At 38.2% G+C, this 12,975-nt stretch overlaps 1 long non-coding RNA gene across 5 annotated transcripts in view; it reads left to right on the forward strand.

The window, feature by feature from the left end:
- Nucleotides 1-11,968, forward strand: part of LOC108531534 (uncharacterized) — a 373,151-nt gene extending 361,183 nt beyond the window's left edge. For 2 of the 5 annotated variants that reach the window (XR_001886195.1, XR_001886198.1), the window contains one exon: nucleotides 269-4,950. This is a non-coding gene — a long non-coding RNA (uncharacterized LOC108531534). Of the gene's footprint in view, nucleotides 1-268; nucleotides 4,952-10,306; nucleotides 10,375-11,926 lie in introns of those variants that run through there. The other 3 variants (XR_001886196.1, XR_001886197.1, XR_001886199.1) reach the window with 3 other exon arrangements.
- The last annotated feature ends 1,007 nt before the right edge of the window (nucleotides 11,969-12,975 follow it).

The raw sequence follows: 12,975 nt of genomic DNA on the forward strand, positions 1-12,975 counted from the left end.
CTCATAAAACAAGAGAGAAATACATGAATGGAACTAGTCGGTTTAATTTAGGGTTGTGCAGATAAAACAAACATGAAAAAAACAAGGAAATCATGGCCTAACCCAATTCCCTGAGGAAAAGAAGCAGAATAGACAATGGAAATGTATACCATTCATTCATTTTTTCATTCATTAAATCAGTTCTGAATACTTAGTAAAAGACCCAGGGCTAGGATCAAAACCAAAAAAAATAGATTTTGTTGTTGATTTTGAACTTCCATCTTGCCAGATACAGCCTTGACTCATTGTTGAAAGCAGATGTAGAGCCAGCAAGTTGGATGCCAAGGAGAAGAGAAGAGGTGTGCTTTGTATGAATTCCATGGAGCTCCAGTGGTGGAATCAGTTAGCGCACAGTACTTACATGTATGGATTCTCTGCAATTTGGTACAAGAAAAACAAATAATTACTGCATCAAAATTTCCACATTGAGTTTACCTGCCTATGTCCAAGCCAACGGCAAGAGAAGTGCCATTCAGAAAAAGTTCTCCATCCAGTAGCATCGTTGATCAACTTACCAAAATAGTAATACTAATGATGACCATGTTGATGATTGTGATGATGATGATATGAGTCTTTACCTAGTATTTAAAAGCAATGCACATGTATTTACCTATGTTATCTCTTTCTCCCTGGCAAAAACCTCAGAGTAGGGAGACTATTGTAATCTCCATTTTTGAGACAAGGAAACTGAAGATAGGATAGGTTAAGGTCACACCAGTATAAATGGCAGGATAAGACCTAAAAGTATTTATTCTATGGTGTTGATCCCATTTTAAAATTAACTTGCTTTGGCTCCAAAATAAGTAATCCAATTTGCGGATTTTTAAAATGCTATATCCTTATTTGCCCTAACAAATGACTCTTTGAAGGTCATAATAATTGCTATAAATCAAGGTTAAAACTACATTTCTCCCCCCAGCACCCCCTTTTTTGATGTGCTCGGCAAAGCAGCTCAGTTTTTGTCCTAGAAAACAAGCCTTCCCCAACACCTCTCCTGGCAAGGGAACACCATCTAATAGACCCTTGAGTGCTTTCTGTAAATTACTCACTCTGGATCCTGAAGCTTAGCAAAACTTTCTCAGTCTAACCCAAGAGCAGTAACTATTTCTAGCACCAAAAGAATGCTCTCCCTCACTGCCATAAAGGCCTCTGAGAACAGCCAAAAGGGAATGGCAGATGGCAGAACTGCTATTCACTCTGAGGTCATCTATAGCACTGATGGCCTGCAGACCTGAGCAGAAAGGATATTCCTTCATTGGGGTAAGATTTTCTAGCCACAAACTTTTTGTTTTATTGCAATGATTTTTTTTTTCAAGGACAGTATCATCTTCTTTAAGGAAATTTTTGCCTTTCATGGGTCATTTGGAATTTTTGCTGAGACACAGCCTTGGCTAGCTCAGCATCAGATCCCTGTACTATGTGGGGGGTTATTTTTTTAATATAAGATCTGATCATTTTATGCTAAGGGGCTATATTCTTTGTGAAATTCTAAAGGCCAGTAAAACCACAAAGATCCTACTTTTCATTCAGCATAGGTTGCTGTGTCTTTAAACCAAAGGTATTCCTAGTTCAAAATGGAATAAACTTTTGAGAGCACTTACTATATTCCAGCCTCTGTGCTTAAAGGTCATATATATATACTATTGCTTTTATAATCCCTACACAAACTCTTGAATGTGAGAATTATTATGAATTCTATTTTACTGATGAGAACATGGTTAGATAACTTGCTCTAAATATTGACAATTTTTGAAGCTAGTGATGGGTACACAGGGGATCACTGAGTTATTTTCTCTAATTTTGTTTATGTTTAAAATTGTTCATAATACAATGTTGTTACTGTTGTTGCTTTTATAGTAAATTCCCAGAAGACCCCTAGCTCATGAGTAGGATCTGGGGTTTTAAACCCAAATCTATTAGCCTGCAAAGCCCAAGCTCTTAAACATGACCATACTGTTGAATATTGCCCAGTTGACAGTTTTAGCCAATGTCTACCTGATGCCAAAACAACTTCCTAGAAAACCAAAACCCAAACCAATGTCAGTATATTTGGTGTACTCAGCAGCAGGGAACCATCCTGAAATGATTCTTGGATCAAAATTATTGAGTGTATCACATTACAAAAAGCATTTTCTCGGTGAAAATGTCTAATTTTCAGAGCAATCAAAGCTGCATCCTCACCACCAATAAGCTTTATTTATTTAGCATACCATTTGGGGTCTAAACAACCTCTTCTTAATGGGTATGTCAGGCCCAAGAACAGCAAATATGGCATCTGACTGCAATCTCAACATAAAATTTGCTGTTTCCTGGTTATTTAGCCCTCAACATGGAAACCCATCTTAAACAATGACTGGGGAATCTTTGAGCCTGGGTCTACATGATCTTTTTGTTAAACACCTAACCAGCACTATGCAGCTCGTGTTTCTGTAACCGATCACTATTGATTTTATGACTTCATTCTCTTGTTTATTAAAGTGACATATAAAATATACTTGTTTTCTAAGTGAAAGCAACACGTTTATTTTCTCCTGGTAGAATCTTACAAGACCCTGTGATACATCCTGCCATCCTCGAATATTGGGAAACCAGGCTTAGGATTTATCCTGACACCAAATCGCTCGCCTTAATTATGAATAATTTCTAGCTCCAGCTGTTGGAGACTTTATTCCCATGCCTTGCTATTTGATTTTCTCTTTGAGGAAACATGAGATTTCTCCCTCTTGCCAAAGTTTGATTTAAGTGGACCTAAGACTTGCCTGAGGGATAGTTTCTGGAGAAGCATGGAGTTCTGGAAAGCCTCAGCCATCTGTCAGGGGAAAAGCATTGCTTAGTTTGTAAAAACAAAAAAGAGAAACTTCTCTGTAGAGCTTAACTACATAAGCTGAACAGGGGGAAAGGCTGTTGGGGTGTGTTCTTATCACAAAAATGGCTTATTCAGATAATCCTTCTCAGTGGAGACACTTCTGCAGCTATGGTATTTAAACAGAAGGAAAGCATTTTGATGCATTGAAGACGCTGATAAAGAAGCCATACAACAGCCATTTCCTTGGCCATATCCATTATTCCATAAACATCCATATCAGATATAAATAATTTAAATATGGAAAAGGTATAAAGGCGTATCCACCTCTTGCTAAAATAAATCACTAAAAATTGATGTATTTGAGCAAACCAGTTATCTTGGCACTAAGGAGAAAGATGTAAAGCTAAACAAAGGTTGACCCCACTCCATGCCCATCCCAGCCCCCACTACAGTGAATTTAAGCAAATATGTCCTTGTAATTCTCAGATTTGATTTCTTAATCCAGGAGTTTTTATTGCTTATCAAGCCCTACATCTCCTTTCTATTATGAATATTTGACAACACAACCAACAGTTTCAAAAATATTAACATGATGACTTCACTACAAGATAGAGGAGAAATAGAGAAAATTAACTTATAACAAAATAGCATATTTTAAAATATAAGTGCTCAGGCATAATTACACTAGAAGACATACTGATCTGTGCATCCATTTATATGAAATCGTTGTGGATTTTTAAAAAGTTAGAATACTCACAGAATACTGTTCATTCTTTCACTTTCCATTTGACAGTTTGAAATAAGAACTAAGGACAATCATATATACTTGCATAGAATTACCGTGAGTCTGACAGCTACAAACTCAAACCAATTGTTACAGTGAAATTTCCATGAGTGATGCCGTCATTGTTGATTGGTGATATGATATTCTGAAATGGTGAACAATGCTTGGTAAAACTCTGAAGGTAGTCAACTATAACCTATCCTCTGTAGTTGCAGTCCTGGAAAATGTAATAATACTAAAGCATTATCTATCTATATCTATCTCTATCAATCATGTAGCCTTGGTTATACATAAAATAAATATATGCAGGTTTTCAACCACATGAATGTCCAGCAGGACATCTGAAAGTTATCCAGGACTCAGGAAAATTTACCATTTTCTATGTCTACTTCACATATTGTAGGATGTCTGCAACTTCCAGACTTGACTCATTAAATGACAGTAGTGTCTCCCCAGTTGTGACAACCTAAATCATTCCCAAAGATTTCTGAAAAGCCTTCTGATAGTCATATTCGCTTTGAGAACCAATGTCTGATGGAAATATCAAGTCAACACTCTCCAATGCTTTCCCACAGAATTTGTGCTGTGGTCCCCACAAGGGATGCCCTAGTCTCACTTTCTTCCCAGATACACCCTTTATCCCTTATAGAGCTCATATAGTCTCTCACCTTCAACATGGCCTGCCTTTCACCTGCTAGCTGGACCAGAACTCTCCTACTTCTGAATTCCTGTTACATTGATTATTTCTAGGGTTCATATCAACAACTAATTATATGCTAACCCATACTGATATTTAAAAGCCATATGAACATGTCTTATTCTCCCAAATCAACAGAAAAGTCCTTGAAAGAAGTCTTTTTAGTATTTTCTATCTACACAGTTCTATGGAGGCACTTGTGGACCAAGGTTGAGTTAATAAAGTTTAAAGTTTGAGGAAATGGGTTTCATACTTCTGGGATATATGAAAATGTAAATGTGGAGCAATCCAGACTGTAACTCAAGCTTCCAAGTCATTTCTCCACCTAGATGTAATTCTCACTGTACAAATTTATACCCATTCTCATTCAGAGTCCCTGTTGGTGTTGCTCACACCAATATATATGCATGTATATGTATGCATATGTATGTACATACATATATAATGTGTACACACAGATGTAGAATGTGGAATGATAGGCAATGGAGACTCAGAAGGGTGAGGGAGTGGATGATGAAAAATCATTTAATGAATACAATGTAAGTTATTTGAGTGATGGATACCCTTTATAAAAGTGTTGATTTCACCACTACGCAATCTGTGCAAGTAACAAAATTGTACTTGTACCCCATAAATTTATTGAAATTAAAAAATAAAAAATAAAAGACAAATGTAATTATGGTTTGTTAAAAACGTATGGAATGAATGCATCATTCATATAAAAATATATGAACTGAACACTCAACATTAATGATGAGTGATAATTCATTCATTGGAGAAATAGTTGTAAATTTCCTACTGTGTGGATTTAGCTCTGCAATGCCACTGCCACTGTTCATAAGAAGTTAAGCATCTTAATAATAACAACAGCTACATTAATAGAGTATTTAATCTGTCAGCTGCTATTCTGTGAATTTCACAGACATTACTCATTTAATCCTCAGAAACCCCAAGGAGGCAGGCACTACTATTCCCATTTTGCAGATAAGAAAGCTAATTCTTAGAGAAGTGAACTATCTTTCCCCTTATAAGCAGAAGAGGCAGAATTCCTGCCTAGATTTGTCTGCCTCCAAAGCCTATGCTCTTAACCGCACCACCCTTCTATTCTTAGTTGAGTGATAGGAGGTGGGGGTACAATAAAAGACAATGATCAAAGAACTTGGGGTCCCAGAGACATACAGGATGAAGTGTCAAGGGGATATTGGTAAGGGCATAAGGGATGAATTCAGAGCCAGGAGTGACAATAGAAGGTGGCAATGGAGGTGTAGGGGTTAAGGTCACTCTTAGAAGGAGAGTGGGGTCTCTCCTATAACAGAAGGCATTCCAGGGATGGAGGCTAAGGAGGAGGCAGCACTATACCCTCCAAGCACACAGGTGGGAGTAGACACCCATGGAGAAGAAACATGCAGACTCAGGAGTATATGACTCAGGAGCTTGTAGGAGATTTAGCTGGAAGCAAACCACACCAGAGAAGCTCACACAGCTGCCTGCACTGATGCCTCAGGAGTGTCCTGCAACAACTCTCATGTTCCTCACGCAAGCCAGTCTCCTTTGTTCTCTAGCTCAGCCAAACAAACCATGTGAGTCATGCCCTGGCCCCCTCATATCTGTTCTTAGCCAGTTGTCTGCAGACACTCAGGAAGGAGGACAGATGAAAGATGAAATTACCTCTCTGGGTTTCAGGGCAGGCTGGGCCAACTGTGATAACTGATAGAGAAACCTCTGGAATTCAGGTTCAGTTTGGAGAGTCACCAAGAAGTGGATTACAGCTAATGGGAGGTTATATGACTTAACTCCAGCACCATGCACAGGAACAGCTAGAACAGAGGCGATGGCTAATACAGGACTACTCTCTTGGTGGACTGGAAACACTTACCTATGGTCCTCGTCTCTTCCTTGAGTCTAGGGAGCCATGGCTGCCATTTCTCCTCCCTGCCTCCTCAGGACGAAATGGTCTTCAGCCTCCCCTCTCAGGCCTGTTTGAGAAAAAGGAGTAGGAGACCCTGCATACGTATCATGACTGTGTAGGTTTGTGAGCCTTTGTCAGGCTCTGGGCAACAAGTTGAATTCCTTGCTCACCAAGAAGGAACACTTATCCTCTAGTAAAAAGAAAAAAAAAATTTTTTTGAAACAGAGTCTCGCCTGTCACTCAGGCTGGAGTACAATGGCACGATCTCAGCTCACTGCAACCTCCACCTCCTGGGTTCAAGAGATTCTCTCCTGCCTCAGCCTTCTGAGTAGCTGCGACTACAGGCACCTGCCACCACACCCGATTAAATTTTGTATATTTAGCAGAGACAGGTTTCACCATGTTGGCCAGGCTGGTCTCGAACTCCTGACCTCAAGTAATCCACCTGCCTCAGCCTCCCGAAGTGCTGGGATTACAGGTATGAACCATCACACCCAGCCCTCTACGAAAATTCTTTAAGTCAAATTTAACATAATATGAAATCATAAATGCCCAGGGGAAATACACCAAACCTATATGCCAGGCACAGTGCTAAACACTTTACCTGGAACTATCTAGTGTAATCATGATCATAACAACCCTACAAAGCAGGTGCCATGATCATTTTTATTTACAGATGAGAGAACTGAGGCAGAGCAACGATAAGCACATCTGGTTCTGCTACAACGCATGTTTGCTCCAACATGGTTGATGCGTGTTATGAGCCACACCATCCTCATCTGGTGCTACAACTTTCCCTAGGATTCCAGATAACCAGCTCCTGCCACTTCACAGTAGCTTGCAAGTTGCAACCCTTTCCACCCCACTTCCATAGGCAAACCCTAGGTCTTTTTCCAGGTGGAGTGCCATATTTATATATTGTTGTATTTGTTATTGTTTTTTAGCTATTTATCAAGTGTAAAGTTGTCTACTGTTTCTTTAGTGTTAAATTAAATTTGGCCTAAAGCTATCTCCGTATCTTGAGTCTGCATGTATCAAAATGCAACCTAACTTACAAGTATATTCTTGTAACAAATGGCTGAGTCTCAGCCAATCATAGCAGCTGAGCTTCAGTCAATCACAGGCTGCCAAATGATCAGACCATGTCAAATAAGGCAAACTACTGAACTGTAACCAATCAAGCTATTGTTATACCTCACTTCCTTACTCTGTCTATAAATACTGACTGCCCACATTGCTGCATGAAGCTCTCTCAAGCTCTCCTGTGCAACAAGTCAAATCCCTTGTTCACCAAGAAGTAACACTCATTCTCTAGTAAAATTATTTAAGTCAAATTTTGGGGGCTTCCCAATTCATGAATCATTCTTTGCTGAAATAAACTCTACTAAATTTAATTATCTAAAGTTTTTCTTTTAACATTAGGTTTCTATCTTTTTTTTTTTTCTAACATGTCACTGAAAAAGTTGTTTTGTGCTGTGCCCTGAGCCCCATTTTCCTCATAAGCCCTGTGATTTGTACTGCCCAATTTAGCATAATGCAGTGAGTTTATGGAACATATATGTTATGTTAAACAATAGTTGTTTGCCAGGGTTACATGGCTAGGTAGTGGCCCAGCAGGGATTCAAACAAAACATATACCTGATGTTTAGTTCTTACCTTAAGTATAGCTCTAGAGCTGCCTTCTATAATTCATGCCCCACCAGTTCAATTAGGAGGTTCTTTTATTAATAGCACCCTTTGTCTCCCTTCCCCAGTACTTACCACTAGCAATGATGGTATGATTATTTGTAAAGAGTTCTTGATCATCTTCCCCCATGATGGTACATTCAACGAGAACAGAACATGTCAGCATCCAGTGCCATAACCTGACAAATAGTAGCTGCTCAATAAATCCTTGACTGTTTTACTAATGACCTTAGATCTGGCACTGATATAGAAAGAAGCCCACAGAACATCTTCATCCTAGACAAGTACCTCTTCAACAATAAAGTTTTAAAGGTTATTGAAAGTCTTGAGCTAGAAGGATATATCCCTGCAGTGAGTTCACAGAAGGACTGTAAAGAAAAAGTAGCTGACAGACGGAAAACTGATCCACAACAACTTCTATAAACGGACCATGAAATAATCAGGTTCCTTGGTCTTTTATTTGTTTCTGGATGGAGTCCCAGGCAGGGAAGATAACCTTCGCTTCAGAACAATGTGGCGCATCATCTGTAAATGTAATGAGATGATGAATTATTCCAGTGTCATTATGCTCATGATTTATGGGGAGACATTATCTGCTAAAAGCCAGGGCTGAAAGAATATTGATTTCACTTTTACTGAGACAGCCATTTAAAACTTTTTAAAGACAGCAAATGATTGTTTAAAAGACCAACTTCAAAAAGGCCAGTTTCCAACCATTTGGTGGGGAGCAGTGGAGAAGCAGAAATGGTGATGCAGCTCCTTTAAGACCCTGGTGGGCAAAGTTAGGTCATCCTGTTCTATATTCTCCAGCAACACCTTGTACTTCTCCTTTGCAGCATTTGGTTGCATGCACAGGATTTTATACCAGATTATTCTTTAGGAAACTTACAGGTTCAAAGCTGAGTTTTATTTTGCTCAGGGAAATCGTTTTCTGTCCTTTATCCCAAATTATTTTGAAATCCAAAGATGCCGTGGCTCACGCCTGTAATCCCAGCACTTCGGGAGACTGAGGCAGGTGGATCACCTGAGGTCAGGAGTTTGAGACCAGTCTTGCCAACAGGTTGAAACCCCGTCTCTACTAAAACTACAAAAATTAGCCAGGCGTGATGGCGGACACCTGTAATCCCAGCTACTTGGGAGGCTGAGGTAGGAGAATCTCTTGAACCTGGGAGGCAGAGGTTGCAGTGAGCCAAGATTGCATTGCTGCATTCCAGCCTGGGTGACAGAGTAAAACTCCATCTCAAAAAAAAAAAAAAAAAGAAAAGAAAAGAAAAGAAAGAAATCCAGGGGCAGCAGGTTGGTGCTATTTGGTAGTAGTAGTGGTGGTGATAGAGAATTCTTCTTTCTCCCTTAGATGAAATAACACTATTTTCTAAATCACATACTCTTATGCTGATAACTAATTAGGCTTCCCCTAGAATACAGAAAGACCATACATAGTGAATTTTTTAAAAGAGAGAAATGACAATATAGAACAGGATGGTAGATTTGGATCCATGCTAGTGAATTAGGTGGAAATTAATATGTCAGGCACTTAGTAACCATATTTATTTAATCCTCCCAACAAGTTTTCAGAATAGCAATGATTGCCTTCTTTTATAGACAAGGAAACTGAGGCCTGGGGATGGTAAGTCCAAGTTTATAATAATGGTTAGCAGTACCTGAATTTGAACCAATGGCTCCTATTTATTTTTTCTTTTCCTTTTCTTTCTTTTTTTTTTTTTTTTTTTTTTTTTTTTGAGATGGGGTCTCACTCTGTCACCCAGGCTGGAGTGCAGTGGCATGATCTCGGCTCACTGCAACCTCTGCCTCCCGGGTTCAAGCAATTCTCTGCCTCAGCCTCCTGAGTAGCTGGGATTACAAGCACCCACCACCACACCCGACTGACTTTTTTGTATTTTTGTATTTTTAGTAGAAACAGGGTTTCACCATGTTGGCCAGGTTGGTCTTGAACTCCTGACCTTGTGATCCACCCACCTTGGCCTCTCAAAGTGCTGGGATTACAGGCGTGAGCCACTGCGCCTAGCCAGGACTCCTATTTCTAAACCGAGTTGGCTTCTAATCCCAAACTTAACACAACATAGTCTGAAAACTAAAATTTTCTCCATCGTTGAGAACACCTGATCAACACAGAACTGCTTGCTCTTCCCAAGAAACCCCTTCCTGCCTCTCGGTTCATAAGATCAGGTGTTCTCAGCCATGGAGAAAATTTTAGTCTTCAGACCATGTTGTGTTAAGTTTGGGATTAGAAGCCAACTTTCTTTTCCTCTGCTTGGTCAATTATGCATAGCTTTTATTCCTTGTTTTCCTTTAAGGCTAATCAGCTGAATAAATATAATCTCTTCTTCATCTTGTATACCAAATATTAATTCCTCTTATTCCTAGGTCATGATTTTCTGCCACAAAATGAACATCCTGAAGTTGAAGGGGATCCTATAAAGACTCTATCTTAGGTACCACAATTTGGTTATGCATGGGCTGAATATAACCCCAGATGTGTTTTTTGTTATTGTAGTTCATTTAGTTTTATTTTGGCTAGCATATTCTCTTATATATATAAACTTACATGTAATTCACATGAGATACAATTCACCCTTTTACAAAGTATAAAACTCAATGGTTTTTAGTATATGTACAAGGTTGTGTAACCATCACTGCAGTCCATTTTAGAATCTTTTAATCGCCCCCAAAAGAAACTCTGTGCCAGTGATTGGTCACTCCCCATCTACCTTAACTAAATTCCACAGGCCTAGGAAATGACTAATCTAATTTCTGTCTCTATATATTTGCCTATCTGGATATTTTCCATAAATGAAATCTTACAATGTGTGGGCATTTTTGACTGTTTTCCTTCATTTAACAGCATGTTTTCAAGGTTTATCTATGCTGTAACATGTTATCATTTTTAATGGCCTAATAATATTCCATCATATGGATATACCACATTTTATTTGCCCTTTCTTCAATTGTTGGATATTTCTCCCCCACTTTTTGGCCATTATGAATGATGCTGCTATACACATTTATATGTATACAACTTTTTGTGTGAATATGTTTGCATTACTCTTGGGTATACATCTCGGAGTAGAATTGTTAGATCATATAGTGACTCTAAGTTTAAACTTTTGAGATACTACCAGACCACTTTTCAAAGCAGCTTCAAAATATTAAAGTCTGTTTAGTAGTGTATGCGAATCCTGATTTCTCCACATCATCATCAACACGTTATTATTTGTAATTTTTTTATACCCATCATAATGGGTGTTAACTGATAGCTCTTTATAATTTTCATTTGCATTTTCTGATAACTAATAATGTTGAGCATCCTTGCATGTGCTTATTGACAATTTGTATATCTTTTTTAGAGAAATGTCTATTTACATCTTTACCCATTGTTTAATTGGGTTGTCATTTTATTGTTGAGTTGTAAGAGTTCTGTATATGATCTAGGCACAAGTCACTTATCAGAGATATGATTTGCAAATATTTTCTCCCATTTTGTGGGTTGTCTTTTTACTTGCTTAATGGTGTCCTTTAAGTGAAACAGCTTTTAATCATGATTAAGTCCAAGTTATTTATTTTGTTGTTGTTGCTTGTGCTTTTGGTGTCACACCTAAGAATCCATTGCTTAGCAAAGTTACAAGGATTATTTTATTCTAAGAGTTTTATAGTTTTAAGTCTTACTTTTAGATCCGTGACCTATTTTGAGTTATTTTTTGTGTCAGATGTGAGGGAAAAGGCTAACTTAATTCTTTTGCAGGCAGACATCAAGTTTCCCAACATCATTTGTTGAAAAGATTATTCTTACTACCGTTTAATTCTTCTGATGCCTTTGTAGAAAATCGGTTGACTATAAATGTCAGGGGTTATTGCCAGACTCTCATTTCAACTCCATTCATCTATGTGTTTATCCGTATGCCAGTACCAGACTGTCTTGATTACTGGCATTGTAACAAGTTTTAAAATTGATGTGAGTACACTAACATTTTTCTCATTTTTTTCTAGCTTGTTTTAGCTATTCTGGATCCCATGAATTTTTATATAAACATTAGGATCACCTTGTCAATGTCTGCAAAAAAAAAAATCTACTTTGGATCTTGAAAAGCATTGCATTGAATCTATGAATCATTTTGGTGAGTAATGACATCTTAACAATATTAAGTAATTCAATCCATGAACATGGGATCACTTTCCATTTATTTAGGTTATCTGTAATTTCTTTCAACAGTGTTTTATAATTTTTCAGAGTATAAGTTTTGTCCTTCTTTCATAAATTTATTTCTTAATATTTTACTCTTTTGATGCTATTGTAAATGGACTTAATCTGTTAATGTCATTTTTAGTTTATTCACTGCTACAGTGTGCAAATACAGTTGATTTTTGCATATTGATCTGTGTCTTGCAAGCTTGCTGAACTCGTTTATTAGTTTTAATAGTTTCTTTAGAGTTTTCTATATACAAGATTATGTCATCTGCTGATACAAGTAGTTTCACTTTTTCTTTTTAATCTGAATGTCTTTTATTTCTTTTTATTGCCTAATATCCCTGACTAGAACCTCAAGTATAAGGTTGAGATAGCGTAAGTGGATATTCTTGTCTTGTTTCTGATCTTAGGGGGCAAGCTTTCCATCTTTTACTTTTAAATATATTGTTAGCAGCTGGGCACGCTGGCTCACGCCTATAATCCCAGCACTTTTGGAGGCCAAGGCGGGCAGATCACTTGAGGTCAGGAGTTTGAGACCAGCCTGGCCAACATGATGAAACCCCATCTCCACTAAAAATAGAAAAAATAGCCAGGCACGGTGGTGCATGTCTGTAATCCCAGCTACTCGGGTGGCTGACACAGGAGAATTGCTTGAACCTGGGGGGCAGAGGTTGCAGTGAGGTGAGATCACACCATTGCACTCCAGCATAGGCAACAGAGTAAGATTCTCTGTCTAAATAAATAAATAAATAAATTGTTGTGGAGTTTTTGTACATGCCCTTAGTCAGGTTGAGGAAATATCCTTCTATTCTTATTGCTTTTGTCATGAAGGGATTTGGAATTTTGTCAA

Source organism: Rhinopithecus bieti, unplaced genomic scaffold, assembly GCF_001698545.2.
Source record: "Rhinopithecus bieti isolate Rb0 unplaced genomic scaffold, ASM169854v2 scaffold_8601, whole genome shotgun sequence".
Classification (NCBI taxonomy): Eukaryota; Metazoa; Chordata; class Mammalia; order Primates; family Cercopithecidae; genus Rhinopithecus; species Rhinopithecus bieti.